This window comes from Petaurus breviceps, unplaced genomic scaffold (assembly GCF_028583685.1).
Source record: "Petaurus breviceps papuanus isolate PSGF00001 unplaced genomic scaffold, PetGlider_PUasm1.0 171, whole genome shotgun sequence".
Classification (NCBI taxonomy): domain Eukaryota; kingdom Metazoa; phylum Chordata; class Mammalia; order Diprotodontia; family Petauridae; genus Petaurus; species Petaurus breviceps.
In genome coordinates this window covers 20,501,141-20,514,776 of record NW_027185754.1, presented here as the reverse complement: position 1 = coordinate 20,514,776, position 13,636 = coordinate 20,501,141, and positions in this window count along the sequence as shown.

Here is a 13,636-nt window from a genome sequence, read left to right as displayed (position 1 = left end):
ATTAAAATATTTATAGCAGCTCTTCTTGTGGTGGCAAAGAATTGGAAATTGAAGGGATGCCCATCAGTTGGGGAATGACTAAACAAGTTTTGGCTTATGATTATGATAGAATACTATTGTGCTATAAAAACTGACAAATGATGATGTTTTCAGAAAAACCTGGAGACATTTACATGAACAAATGCAAAGTGAAATGAACAGAACCAGGAGAACATTGTACACAGTAACAGCAACATTGTGTAATAATCAGCCATGATAGATCTCCTCAGTACAATGATCCAAGACATTCTGAAGGAGTGATGATGGAAAATGTTCTTCTCCACCTCCTAAGAAAGAGCTGGTGGAGTCTACATATAGATCAAAGCATACTTTTTAAACCTCCCCCTCCTCTCTTCTTGTTTTCTTTCATTATTTTATTATTTATTTTATATTATGTATTTATTTTGCACATAGAACTCAAAAGTTTTGGAAAAAAATGTTTAAAAATAAAGAATTTTGGAGGCCCCATGCTGTTAATGATAATTGGGTAATTTAAACTTGAAGCAGTTAGGTTCCCTTCCAGAAGTTACTACTGATAAGCCAACTGATGTCACACAAAACCTCAATATTCCTATCACACATTGATTGTAGAGTTTATAGGCAGACCAGGGTAACTACTTTGGTTGACTAATTATAGAAATAAAATTTCTGGATACTTTCACAACTCTTTAGTGATAAATACTTCATGTTATGATAGCCTGTGCTAAGAAGCATTTATAGTTTCATGTCTTTTTTATTATCTGTCACTCATGATCGCATAGACTAGTTGAGGACTCTACTGGTCCCTGATGCCCAAAAAATAGTTTTTAAAAGTTTAATTAATAATCTTTTTTTTTCAAACTTCCGTGTCACTTTTCATAGATTCACAGCACATGCACTCCTACACACCCCATAACAAATAAGTATAGTTAAAAAAAACCCTAAATCAACACACTGACCTTGTGTGACAATACACATTCCACATCATTGTTCTACTACTTCTGCCAAGAAAGATGGAAAAGACATGCTTCACCATCTGCCTTCTGATGCCATAATTCTCATGACACTGGATTAAAGGGTTATATACCATAGAGGCTATTTAGTCCAACTTTTCATTTTATAGATGAGAAAACTGAGACTTGGGAAGATGAAATGAGTTGCCTGTGGCCACATAGTTAGTTACCAAATTACAGAACTGAGATTGACTTGGGTCTCCTCTGACTCCAAATCTAGGACTTTTCCCATTACAACTTGATGCAGCAAGGGGTGTGTGTGTGTGTGTGTGTGTGTGTGTGTGTGTGTGCGCGTGCGTGCGTGCGTGCGCATGGGTGTTTACAGTGCAAGCTATGAAAGCTTAAAAGCTACACTAAGACTTTTGAGATACACTATATAATTTCATTCAGCTCAACAAATATTAAATGTCTTGTGTGTGGAAGACGAATATGATGGTGAAAGGCAAGTGGATGAATGAGATCTCTGAGCTATAGTGAGTATATCATAAGCATATCTTTTTAGTCATAAAGAGCAACATTAACTTTTAGCTATTTATTTACTAAGCATCACATGAGAAGTCATAGTGAATGTGATTAGAACTGTTGTCAAACTTTATTGCTGATGGTTCTTAGCAAATTATAGTTGGCTTAAGCTGCACAAGAAGTATCCTAAACAATAAAGATAATAAACATGGAGCTGAGTTTTATACAGCCCCCCCTTTTAATTTCTTTGAAGAAGTTCTCTCTCCCCCCTCTCCATCTCTCCCTCCTTCCATATATATTCATACATACACATATACATAATACATACATGCATACATACATATATATCACATATAGATCCACATGTGCAGTGGCCCCTGCAGTATTTTTGATGCATGTTTCTCAGTGAAGAAAGCCTGTTACATGCTGGTTTGGGTTGTGAAGACCCAGCATGTGACTCATCTTTGCATTTGCCTGAGAGACATACCACATGTTACACAAAGCATTCCTCTTTTCTATCTTGGACAAACAATTGATACTCTGTTGGGGTCTGAAACAGTTCAAGGAAAGCTTTACCTATTGCGATAGTCTTAGATGGATTAAAATAAGGGAAAAAATAAAAAGTGGTTATTAATAAACTAGTATTTGTGAAAATAAAGTTTTAATGAGAGGAAAAACTAACAAAAAACAAGAAATAATCAATGTGCTTGAGAGAATAACAGACAAAATATTTGGCAGTATTTACATTGATAAGAATTTTCCGATGCTTTACAAAAAAATAATAAGTATATTGTATTTCCCTCCCTGCCCCCAATTTTTATACTAGGGTATCATTTCAGTCAAGCTAGGTTCTGGCAAATAATTCTGTCCTGGACATATATAATGTGTGCCTATTTCATCTGTGCTACAAAAAATGTTTCAAAAAGGTAATTTCAGAAGAACAATATTAAATGAAGTCATGCAATTCCAGCATCCTATAAAAAAAAAACGACCATCACTTATCCTCCTGTCCCTTTACACAAAAACATATAAAACCTGAGAGCCATTGAAAGGGACATATGTGGAAATATATCAGTATATTTACCATGCACTTAAAAAAACCCCAAAATACAACCCATAGGTACCAGAAGGTCACAATTTAATGTATAATCCTCTCCTTTATATATTAAAATATTCATGTTAAGTTCATAATAAACATTTATATGAAATATGAATTTAAAATTTATATTTGATAGTTTAAGCACATATAGTATCACTTTAAAATTTTCTGTTTAATCTGGGAATAGGAACAAATAAGAAAAATGATGATTTTGGCCAGGTAGCACAGCGAGTAAGAGCACCGGCTCCAGTGTTGAAAAGACCTGGAGATCAAATCCCGGGCTCAGACACTTAGCACCCACCCAGAAACACCTGGCCGTGTAACCTTGAGCAAGTTACTTAACCCCAATTGCTTAGGGGCAGCCAGGTGGCTCAGCGAGTAAGAGCACTGGCTCCAGTGTCGGGATGACCTGGAATAAATCCGGGCTCAGATACTCAGCACCACACCCAGAAATAACTGACCGTGTAACCTTGAGCAAGTTACTTAACCCCGATTGCTTTAAAAAAAAAAAAAAAAAGAAAAATGATGATTTTGCCATTTCTGCCAGTTGATTTTTTTTTTCCCCTTTGAAATGACACAGCTGTGAAGTGATGTGTAATATGTTTATGAGAAAGACAAGTTTTATATTTTGGTGTTTGGAGAAAATTTCTACTATTCAATTTTTTACTCAGGTTGTTTTAATGTTTGGACTCAGCAATTGTTAGTATTGATTTTTTAGTCTCTTCATTTTGCTTTTTTTTCTTCTATCCTTTTCTTTCAATTGTTGATAAAACTTTATCACTCCTAATGTCTTTCATCTTCTTTTTCTCTCTATTTTGTATTACTCATTCTTTCCCCTTTCAACTTTCCCCCCACTTCTCCCTTATGTCTTAAACACTTTCACATGTTGCTCTGTTTTCTTGGTGGTGAACTCTTAACCACCACTGTGTTTCATTGAACCTATTGTCTAATTTCTTGTACAATATCCCATTTTCTTATTTTTTTCCCTTTAAAACAATTCTGAACTTGATAAACATCAGATAAAAATCAGTATTCTCATATACGTTGTAGGATAGAAGGGGTGATGCACATGGAATTGTGAATCTGTATTATGTGAAACTTGCTTTTCTTTTTAAATCTATAAAAAAGTTTTAAATTCATTTTTATCTTATTTTCCATTTCAAAGTTTCTTCCTCCTCCCTGCCTTCCATCTATTGAGAAGGCAATAAAAAAACACCCAGTATGTATAGTCATACAAAACAAGCTTCAACATTAGCCATGTTCCAGAAAAAAAAGCAAAAAAAAGATAGAGAAGAAAAGATACTTCAGTCTGCGCTCTGAGTCCCTTACCTCTCTGTCTGGAGGTGGATAGCATCTTTTATCATGTGTCCTTTGGGATTTTGTGTTGATCTAAGTTATTATATCTTTCTTTTTACTACTTATTAATTTTAATTTATGAAATAAAACAAGCAATTCCATAACAGCACAATAAAAAAAATGATTGTACATGAAACTGTAAATCTGTTTTGTACAACTTGCTATTCCTTTCAAATATGCAACAAAATTATCATGTAAATTTCTTTTTTTTCTTCCTTTCTCTTACCTCTCCCCCACCCTACAGATGGCTACCATTAGAAACAAATAGGTATATATATCTGTCTGTCTATATATACCTCTCTCTCATGTTCTCTCTTTATACATATGTATATTTATATATATATAATATATATGAAATTTCATACATACTTTTGTTTATCAGTTCTCTCTGGATGCAGATAGCGTCTTTCTTCATATGCCCTTTATACTTAATTTGGCTACTTATAATGGTCGAAATAGCCTATTTGTTCAAAGTTGTTCTTAACAATATTGTTGTTACTATATACAGTGTTCTCTTGGTTCTGCTCATTTCATTCTTCATTATTTCTTGCAGGTCTTTTCATGTTTTTCTAAAATCACCAAGTTCATCATTTCTTGTGAGGTTGGTTTTTTGGTTTTTGAGCTCATCATTTCTTATAGCACAGTAGTATTCCATCAAAATCATATGGTGCAATTTGTTCAGCTATTATCCAATTGATGGGCATCCCTGCAATTTCCAGTTCTTTGCCACTACAAAGAGAACATATAGGTACTTTTCCTTTTTCTCTAATTATCTTTGTAAATAAACCAAGTAACAATACTGCTGGATCAGAGGGTATATGTAGTTTAATAACTCTTTGACCATATTTCCAGATTACTCTCCAAAATGAATCACAATTCCACCAACAATGAATTAGTGCTCCAATTTTTCCACATTTCCTCCAACATTTGTCACTTTTCCCTTCCATCATTTTAGCCAATCTGGTAGGTATAAAATGATATCTCAAAGTTGTTTTAATTTGCATTTTTCTAATCAACAATGATTTAGAGCATTTTTTCATATGATTCTAAATTGTTTTGATTTCTTTATTGAAAAACTGCCCACTAATAACCTTTGACCACTTATCAATTAGATAATGACTCATATTCTTAGAGATTTAACAAAGTTCTTTATATATTTTAGATATGAGACCTTTATCTGATAAAACTTTCTATAAAATTTCCCCCTCAATTTTCTGCTTTTCCTTCTGATCTTGGTTACATTTGTTTTGATTATGCAAAATATTTTAAATCGAATATAATAAAGATTATTCATTTTATGCAGCACTATGCTCTTTATTTTATTCATAAATTGTTTGCCTGTCTATAAATCTGATAAGTATATATGTTCCATGTTCCTCTAATTTTCTTGTAAAATCTCTCTTTTTATCTAGGTCACATCCATTTTGACCATATTTCGGTTAAATGTTGTAAGATATTGGTCTATGCCCTGTTATATTGACTTCCAGTTTTCCCAACAACTTTTACCAAATAATGAATTCTTATCCCAAAATCTTAAGTCGATACACTTGCCAAATACAAGGTTATTATGTTCATTTGCTGCTGTAATTGTATGTCTGCTCTAGTCCATTGATCTGCCTTCTTATTTCTTAGTACCAGATGTTTTGATAATTATTGCCTTATAATCTGGTTTAAGATCTGGTACTGCTAACCTTCTCTTACAATTTTTCATTATTTCCTTTGATATTCTTCTTGTTCTTCCAAATGATTTTTATTAATTTATTTAATTCAGTAAAAAAATTTTTTTGGTAATTTAATTTGGATGGTGTTTAATATATAAATTAGTTTGGGTAAAATTGTAATTTTTATTATATTGCCCCTGCCTACCCATAAACAACATTTCTACAATTATTTAAGTCTGATTTTATTTACATAAAATTAAAAAAAAATTTGTTATATAGTTCTTGGTATTTGTTTTGGCAGGTGTACTCCCAGGTATTTTATATTGTCTAGAATGATTTTAAGTGGGATATTTTTTACTGTCTCTTCTTGCACAGTTTTGTTTGTGACATAGGAATGCTGATGATTTATGTGGATTTACTTTATATAGTGCTACTTTGCTAAAATTATTGTTTCAACTAACTTTTTTGTTGAGTTTTTGGAATTTTTCAAGTATGTCATCATATTGTCTATAAAGAGATAGTTTTATTATCTCATTCCCTATTCTGTTTCCTTCTATTTTTCTTCTCTTATTGCTATTGTTTGGATTTCTAATCCAATATCGAATAATGTTGGTGACAGTTGTTTCAATCCAAACAAATCCTTGTTTCACACCTGATCTTACTGGGAAGGCTTCTAGTTTATCCCCATCCCAAATAATGCTTGCTGGTTTTAGGTAAATTTTTTTTATTAATTTATGGAAAAATCCTTGTATATGAATACTTTCATACTTTCAAGTGTTTTTAATAATAATGAGTGTTGAACTTTATCAAAAGTTTTTTCTGCCCCTATCAATATAATCATATCACTTTTTACTTTTATTATTGATGTAATAAATTATGTTAATAGTTTTCCTTATGTTAAACCATCCCTGAGTTCTTGGTATAAATCCCACTTGATTCATAATTTTTGTAATACATTGTTGTAATCTTTTAGGTAGCATTTTACTTAGGATTTTTGCATCCACATTCATTAATTAAATTGATGTATAATTTTTCTGTTTTTAGTCTTCATGGTTTAGTTGTCAGTATCATATTTGTTTCATAAAAGGAATTTGGTAGGATCCTTTCTTTACCTGTTATTCCACATAATTTATTTAATATTGGAATTAGTTAATCTTTAAATGTTTGATACTATATCTTTCAAAGTTGATTTATCTTTATAATATTGCTGTTATTTTATAAATTGTTATCCTGGTTTTGTTCATTTCACTTTGCATCCATTCATACAAATGTTCCCCAAGTTTTTCTGAAACCATCCCTTTCATCATTTCCCATAGCACAACAGTATTCCATCACCCTTATAAATCTAAAATAAATTACAACATGTAACTTTCAGAGCTGTTCTGCTTGTCAGTGATTCCTTCTTATCCTTTGTTTTTAGAAAGCTAAACCTACTCAATTTTATCATAAAATAATAATGTGGAGAATGAAACTGATTATACAGTTGATGATTTAAAAAGTTAAGAGTTATTACTTCAGTGTTGCTTCAGGTTCATTCCTGATCAGATAAAATCACAAAATCTTAGCATAGGAAGGGCTTTCAAGAGTCATGGAGTTCAGCTCATACTTTAAGCCACTAACCAATTCTTTTTGTGTATTCTGGTCATTGAGCAAGTCTGAATCTAACCATGTAATCATATTGTCCATATCTCTACATTTTTTTCTGTAAGAGAATGGGAACTTTGTCAAATGCTTTGCTAAAATCTAGGTAAACTATTATATTTCCCTTATCTATCAGTCTTGTAAATTTGTCAAAAACAAAGATAAGCGTATTCTGCCATGAACTTAGCTGGTAAAAGACTAGAAAAACTAGAAAATCACAATGAATTAACTATTTTATTACAACTTTATTTACAACAACTTTATTCCACAGAGCTATACTAATTATTTAAAATCCAGGACAGGATAGTCTAGTATCATAAAACCTCAAAATTTAGAAGGGGCTTCAGAAATCATCTAGTTCAGGCCACATGTGACCATGAGACTGCAGATTCCCTATTCTAGGTCAACCCATATTTGACCCTAAGAATGACTTGATTCTTGCCAAAATCCTAGAACTGGTTATTAAACAGATGGTTAGTGAACAACTAGAAAATTAAGCAGTTATTATAAAGAGCCAACATGGCTTTGTTAAGTTCCTCATCTTTGGAAGCCCTTAAGAGGAATTTGGATAAGGGAATCAAAGTCAATTTTGTTGAATTTTAAGTTGCAGACATCTCATGATTTTTAAAAAATCAGGACATTTACCCTTATCTAATAGGTGATTAATAAATGTATGTTGAATGAATTTTAGTTTTCTGCACAGAAAATGAGGGGTAGATCTGAGGACAAAGGAAAATACTTTCTGATAATGCCCTGGCCAGTTGCTCAGCCCATATCCCTAATCCAGAACTTCATTGTAAAAGGTCCTGCTACCTTTATTCAGTGAGCATAACTAATTTTATTAGTTAGGCATCGAGAGTAGAAAATTGACTGCTTTATCTTCGAAAGCCTTCTTTCCCTGGTCCCTTGTTTCATGTAATTGTCTTCAAACATGGAGCTTTCCTACTTTTGTGGTTAGTAGTGTGGATCATTTCTGTATTAGAAAAGATGTCAATGCCATTGGGAAGGAGCAAGAGGCTATTTCTAGCCATGGGAGTAATGAATCATCATGAAACATCCTAAAAGCTACAAGGTCAGTTAATAATCAAGATGTATCATCCATCATTACCAACTCTATCCCCTCCAGCCCAGAAAAAGCCCCAGGTTAAACATTATTGGTGATCTTTTTCAGAAATTCTACCCAGATGCCTAAGAGAAAACTCAGCTCAGATGATGGCCATTAGAACTTTTGATTGATTATGCAGGACTTCAATTTAGACCAGAAAATTATTTTTGTTGTTATTTTGTATGAAAAAAACCATAGGATGAGAAAGAAAATTGGTTGTTGGAAGAAGACTAGAAAATCTCAGTGAATTAGCTATTATATAGTATTCTTTTACATAGCAATACTAATTAACTATTTAAAATCCAGGACAGGCTGAGTTAAAATTCCAGATTTAGAAAAGACCTCAGAGATCATAGAAGTGGGAGGAAGACCCTTATGTGCAAAAATATTTATAGTAGCTCTTTTAGTGGTGGCAAAGAATTGGAAATCAAGGGGATGCCCATCAATTAGGGAATGGCTAAACAAGTTGTGGTATATGAATGTAAGGGAATACTATTGTGCTAAAAGAAGTGAGGAGCAGAAAGACTTCATATTTACCTGGACAGGCTTATTAAAAACTGATGCTGAGTGAGAAGAGTAGAACCAAGAGAAATTTGTACACAATTACAGACATAGTGTATATGTGACGACCAACTTCGATAGACTAGACTCTTCTCAGTAATGCAAGGTTACAAGACAACTCCAAAAGACTCATGATGGAAAGAGATGTATACATTCAGAGAAAGAACTTGGAAGAACAGTTTGAATGCAGATTGAAGCAAACTACCAACTCTCTTTTTCTTGTTTGGTTTTGTTTCCTCTTTCTCATTGTTCATTCCATCATCGGTTACAATCCTTCTTTTCAACCTGACTAATGTCTAATGTGAAAGTATTTGCAGATCCTATACTTGATTGCATGCTCCCATGGGGCAAGGCAGGGCAGGGGAGGGGAGGGAAGAGAGGGAAGGGGAGAAAATTTGAAACTCAAGGGATTGTGGAGCTGAATCTTGTAAACTAAAAAAGTGAACAAACAAATTTAATAAAGACCAAAAAAAAAAAAAAAAAGAAGACAAAGAAAAAGAGAAGACCTCAGAGGTCATCTAGTCTAAACCATACCTGATGCAGAAGCTCCTTCTACAATACACCCTGCAAGTGATCATCCAGTCTTAAGGGCCTCCAGAAAGGGACTTAGTACTTCCTGAGGCAGTCCATTCTACTTTAGACAGCACTGTTAGTTAAAAAGTTCTTTCTTACATCAAACTAAAACCTGCCACTGTGTAACTTCCATAAATCAGTCCTACATCTGTCGCCCAGTAATAAATCAAAAGAAGTCTAATTGGAGTCACTTCTTAAGCTCTCTCCTGTCTTTTCTCCAATTTAAACATTCCCACTTCCTTCAACAGGTCCACTTATAACATGATTTTAGCTATCTTCACCATCTGGTCATTGTCTTACAGATACTTTAGCCAGCTTGTCAATGTCTTTCCAAAAATGTGGTTCATAGAACACAATGTTTCAGATGTGGTGTGACCAGGGCAGACAGCAGGACCCTCATCACCTTAATCATTCTGGATACTAGGCTTCTGTTAGCCTAAGAAGGCATTAGTGGGGTTTTTTGGCTGTCATATTTTTTATTTAAATTAAACCTGTAGCTCTTAAAAATCCCTTCTCCTTTTCTCATGAACTGTTACAGCCTATTTATACTTTGTCCCTCCTACACCTGTGCTAGAATTGCTTAATCAGTTGTTTCCATATGTCATATAATTATTGTGAAGATTCTCTGACTAGCAAGAGATAGGGGGTATATCACAACAACTTTGGTCCCTGAAAATGAGCTTCTGAACATGATTGTGGCACCTGGGGAAACTTATAGGTTCTTCTAAAGATATTTTCCTTCTCTTTTTTTTTGGGGGGGGGGAAGGGGAGCCAAGTCAGTTGGAGTTAAGTGAGTGACTTGCCCAAGGTCACACAGCTAGTTAAGTGCCAAGTATTTGAGGCTGGATTTGAACACAGGTCCTCCTGACTTCAGGACCAGTGCTCTATTCACTGCACCACCTAAGGATATTTCATAAGTCTAGGTACCAAGGATCAGTCACCAAGCCTAGAGCTTAGTGTCAGGACTTAGGGTTATAATTTCTTTCTGTTATCCTTTTTCTGTCATGTAATTATGTGTCAGTTATAGGTATGTGGATATATGTATGTGTATATATATATATATATATATATATATATATATATGTGACAGCAGATCAGTACCAGTTTGTCCTATTCTATATGTAGGTATAATATTTTATCATTAATGTGAACATTGTTATAATCATCCGGGAAAGATTAAATAAAATTTTATTTAATATACTGTTTTTATAAATCAGGGAAATGTCCAGTATATTTTAAAAAGATTTTTATCAAGGATTAAAAGTAAAGTTTTAGCACTTATTTTGTATATATACATATGTAATTAAGGAATGTTGTTCAAATGAATAGCTGAATATTTAATGAGATAGTTAATTGTGTTCTATATCTCTCTTGTGGGAATCTGAAGATCTTCCTTTCCCCTAGGCCCTTTGATAGGCTTAGGTGGCTCTGAGAACCTTCCCTGATTTGAAAATATGCTCTGCCTCCTAATAGGCTGAATGTGCTCACCTGGAGCCTGTGGAGGGAGTCTTGTTTTTGAGGAATGTCCACACCTCGTTGCTTTGTGATTGGGCAGTGGGTCAGGAGGATTGTGATGGTCTCTGACCCAGGAGAAGGCTATATATACCCTGATGTGAGGTTTTGCTTTGGGGCTCACTTGGGGAAGAGTTGTGTGATGTGGCCAGATGAGACTCTGGGTAGCTGTTGAGCCCCTCTGGCTTTGAAAGCCTAGATGTTGGTGCTTCCCTTTCTGGTAACTGACTAGATATGGATGTAATGGTCAGACAGTGGGAAGCCCTGTCAGCTGATCTGTTTCTCTGTCTGCTTGTAACTTCTGTTTGTATTCTCTGAAGTTCAGGGTGTTGACTTTTTTCCCTGTACTAGGTAAATGATATATGTTTGATTGATTAAAGAAAGATTGTTAGCCCATTTTGAGTTGCTTTCCTTTGGAGAAGCAGATAGAAGAACCTGTGTTGTCAGCCACCCTGGGTATGCCAGGGTGCTTGCTGCTACACTACTAGAAAAAGTTGTCTCTATTCCTTGCCTCCGCTTCCTTTTATCTTTTTTTTTGTTTGTTTTAAGCAATTGGGGTTAAGTAACTTGCTCAAGGTTACATGACTAGTTATTTCTGGGTGTGGTGCTAAGTATCTGAGCCCGGATTCGATCTCCAGGTCATCCTGACACTGGAGCCGGTGCTCCTACTCGCTGTGCTACCTGGCCACCACGACTTCCTTTTATCTTGCTTCTGAAACTTTTGCAGTTTGGCTTTCCAATGAAACTATTCTCTCCAAAGTTATCAGTGATCTCTTAATTGCCAAATCCAACAGCTTTTTCTTAATTCTCTTCTTGACTTCTTTGTAGCATCTGACATTGTTAAACCACCATCTCCTGAATTACTCTCCCTTTTATGGATTTTCATGACATTGCTCTCTCTTGATTCTCTTTTCACACTGGTTGTTCCTTCAACATCTTTGCTAGACTGTCAACCAAGTCAGTCTAGCTTTGAGTGTACAACCCTCTAGCTTTGAGCGCACAACAAGGCTCAGTCTCAGGCTCTTACGTTTTCTTTCTTGATGATATCATCCACTGCCTTTGGCTCAATTATCATCTTTTTGCTCAAGACTTTCAGGTGACTTGATGGGAAATTTATCTCATAGAAGTAGAGTATGAATGGTTTTTTTATAAGCCAGATATGTTTACTGTAATTATTGGGGGGAGAAAGGTTAGCAATTTTGGAGTCATTTTTGATTTTGATTCTGTTATATTCAGTCAGTTGCCAGGTCTTAATAATAATTCTACATCACTTTTACATCTTTTCTCTGTATACAAATGTCACACTCTAGTTTGGGCCCTTATAATTTCTCACCTGGGTGACTGCAACACCTTTTAAAATTGTCTCTGCTTCCAGCCTCTCTCCTTTATTATAATCCATCCTCCTTATAGCTGCTAGTGATATTCCTTTAAAGAAAAAAGTCTGATCATGTCATTCCCTTGCTGAAAAGGCTCCTGTGGTTCCCTTTTGCCTCTTAAGATAAAATATAAATTCTTCTATTTAGCATTAAAAAAAATCAAATGCTTTATTAACTTCTAGTTTACATCATTCATTTCTGCAAGATTTTGAGTTACAAATTTTCTCCCCGTTTTCCCCCACCCACCACCCCAAAATATCCCCTCCTCCAATCTGCTCTCTCCCATATCTTCTCCCATACCCCCTCCAACTTTCCAGTAGGGCACAGTAGATCTCTATGCCCCAGTGCCTATATGTCTTATTTCCCAGTTACATGTAAAATAATATTAATAATAGTATATATATATACATATATATATATATATATATATTTTAAACATTTGATTTTAAAACTTTGAATTCCACATTCAATTCCCTTTCTCCTTTATCACCCACCCTTACTGGGAAGATAATTCAGTATAGGTTGTACATGTGTAGCTATGAAAAACATTTCCTAAGCGGATATATTGTGAAAGACTATATTTCCCTCCCTCCTATCCCACCTCCCAGTTGTTCTGTTCTTTACTTTGACCCTACCCCTTTTCAAAAGTGGGTGCTTCCAACTTCCCTCCCCCCCAGTCTGCCCTCCCTTCCATCATCCCCTCTATTATCCCCTTCCCCTCTACTCTCCTGTAGGGTGAGATACCCTGTTTAGTGTGTATGTCATTCCCTTCCTAAACCAAATTCGGCGAAAATAAGGTTGACCCATTCCCTTTTCCTTCCTGTTCTTCCCCTCCATTGTAATCATTTTCCCTTGCCTCTTCTATATGAGATAGTTTACCCCATTCTGTCTCTCCCCATCTCCTCTCATATTCCTCTCTCACCTCTTAATTTCACCTTTTAAGTATTATCCCTTCCTATTAAATTGATCCTGTACCCTCTGTCTATGTGTACCTGTACACATATATACACACATTCACATATGTATTCATATGCCCATATACCCTCCTATATAGACATATATATGTATGTATACATAAATATGTTTATATTCCCTTCAACTATTCTCATATTGAGAAGAGTTTCACAAGTTACAATTATTGTTTTTCCATGTAGGGATGTAAATAGTTAAGCTTTGATAAGTTCCTTATGATTTCTTTTCCCTGTTTAGATTCTCATACTTCTCTTGCTTCTTGTATCTGAATGTCAAATTTTCTATTC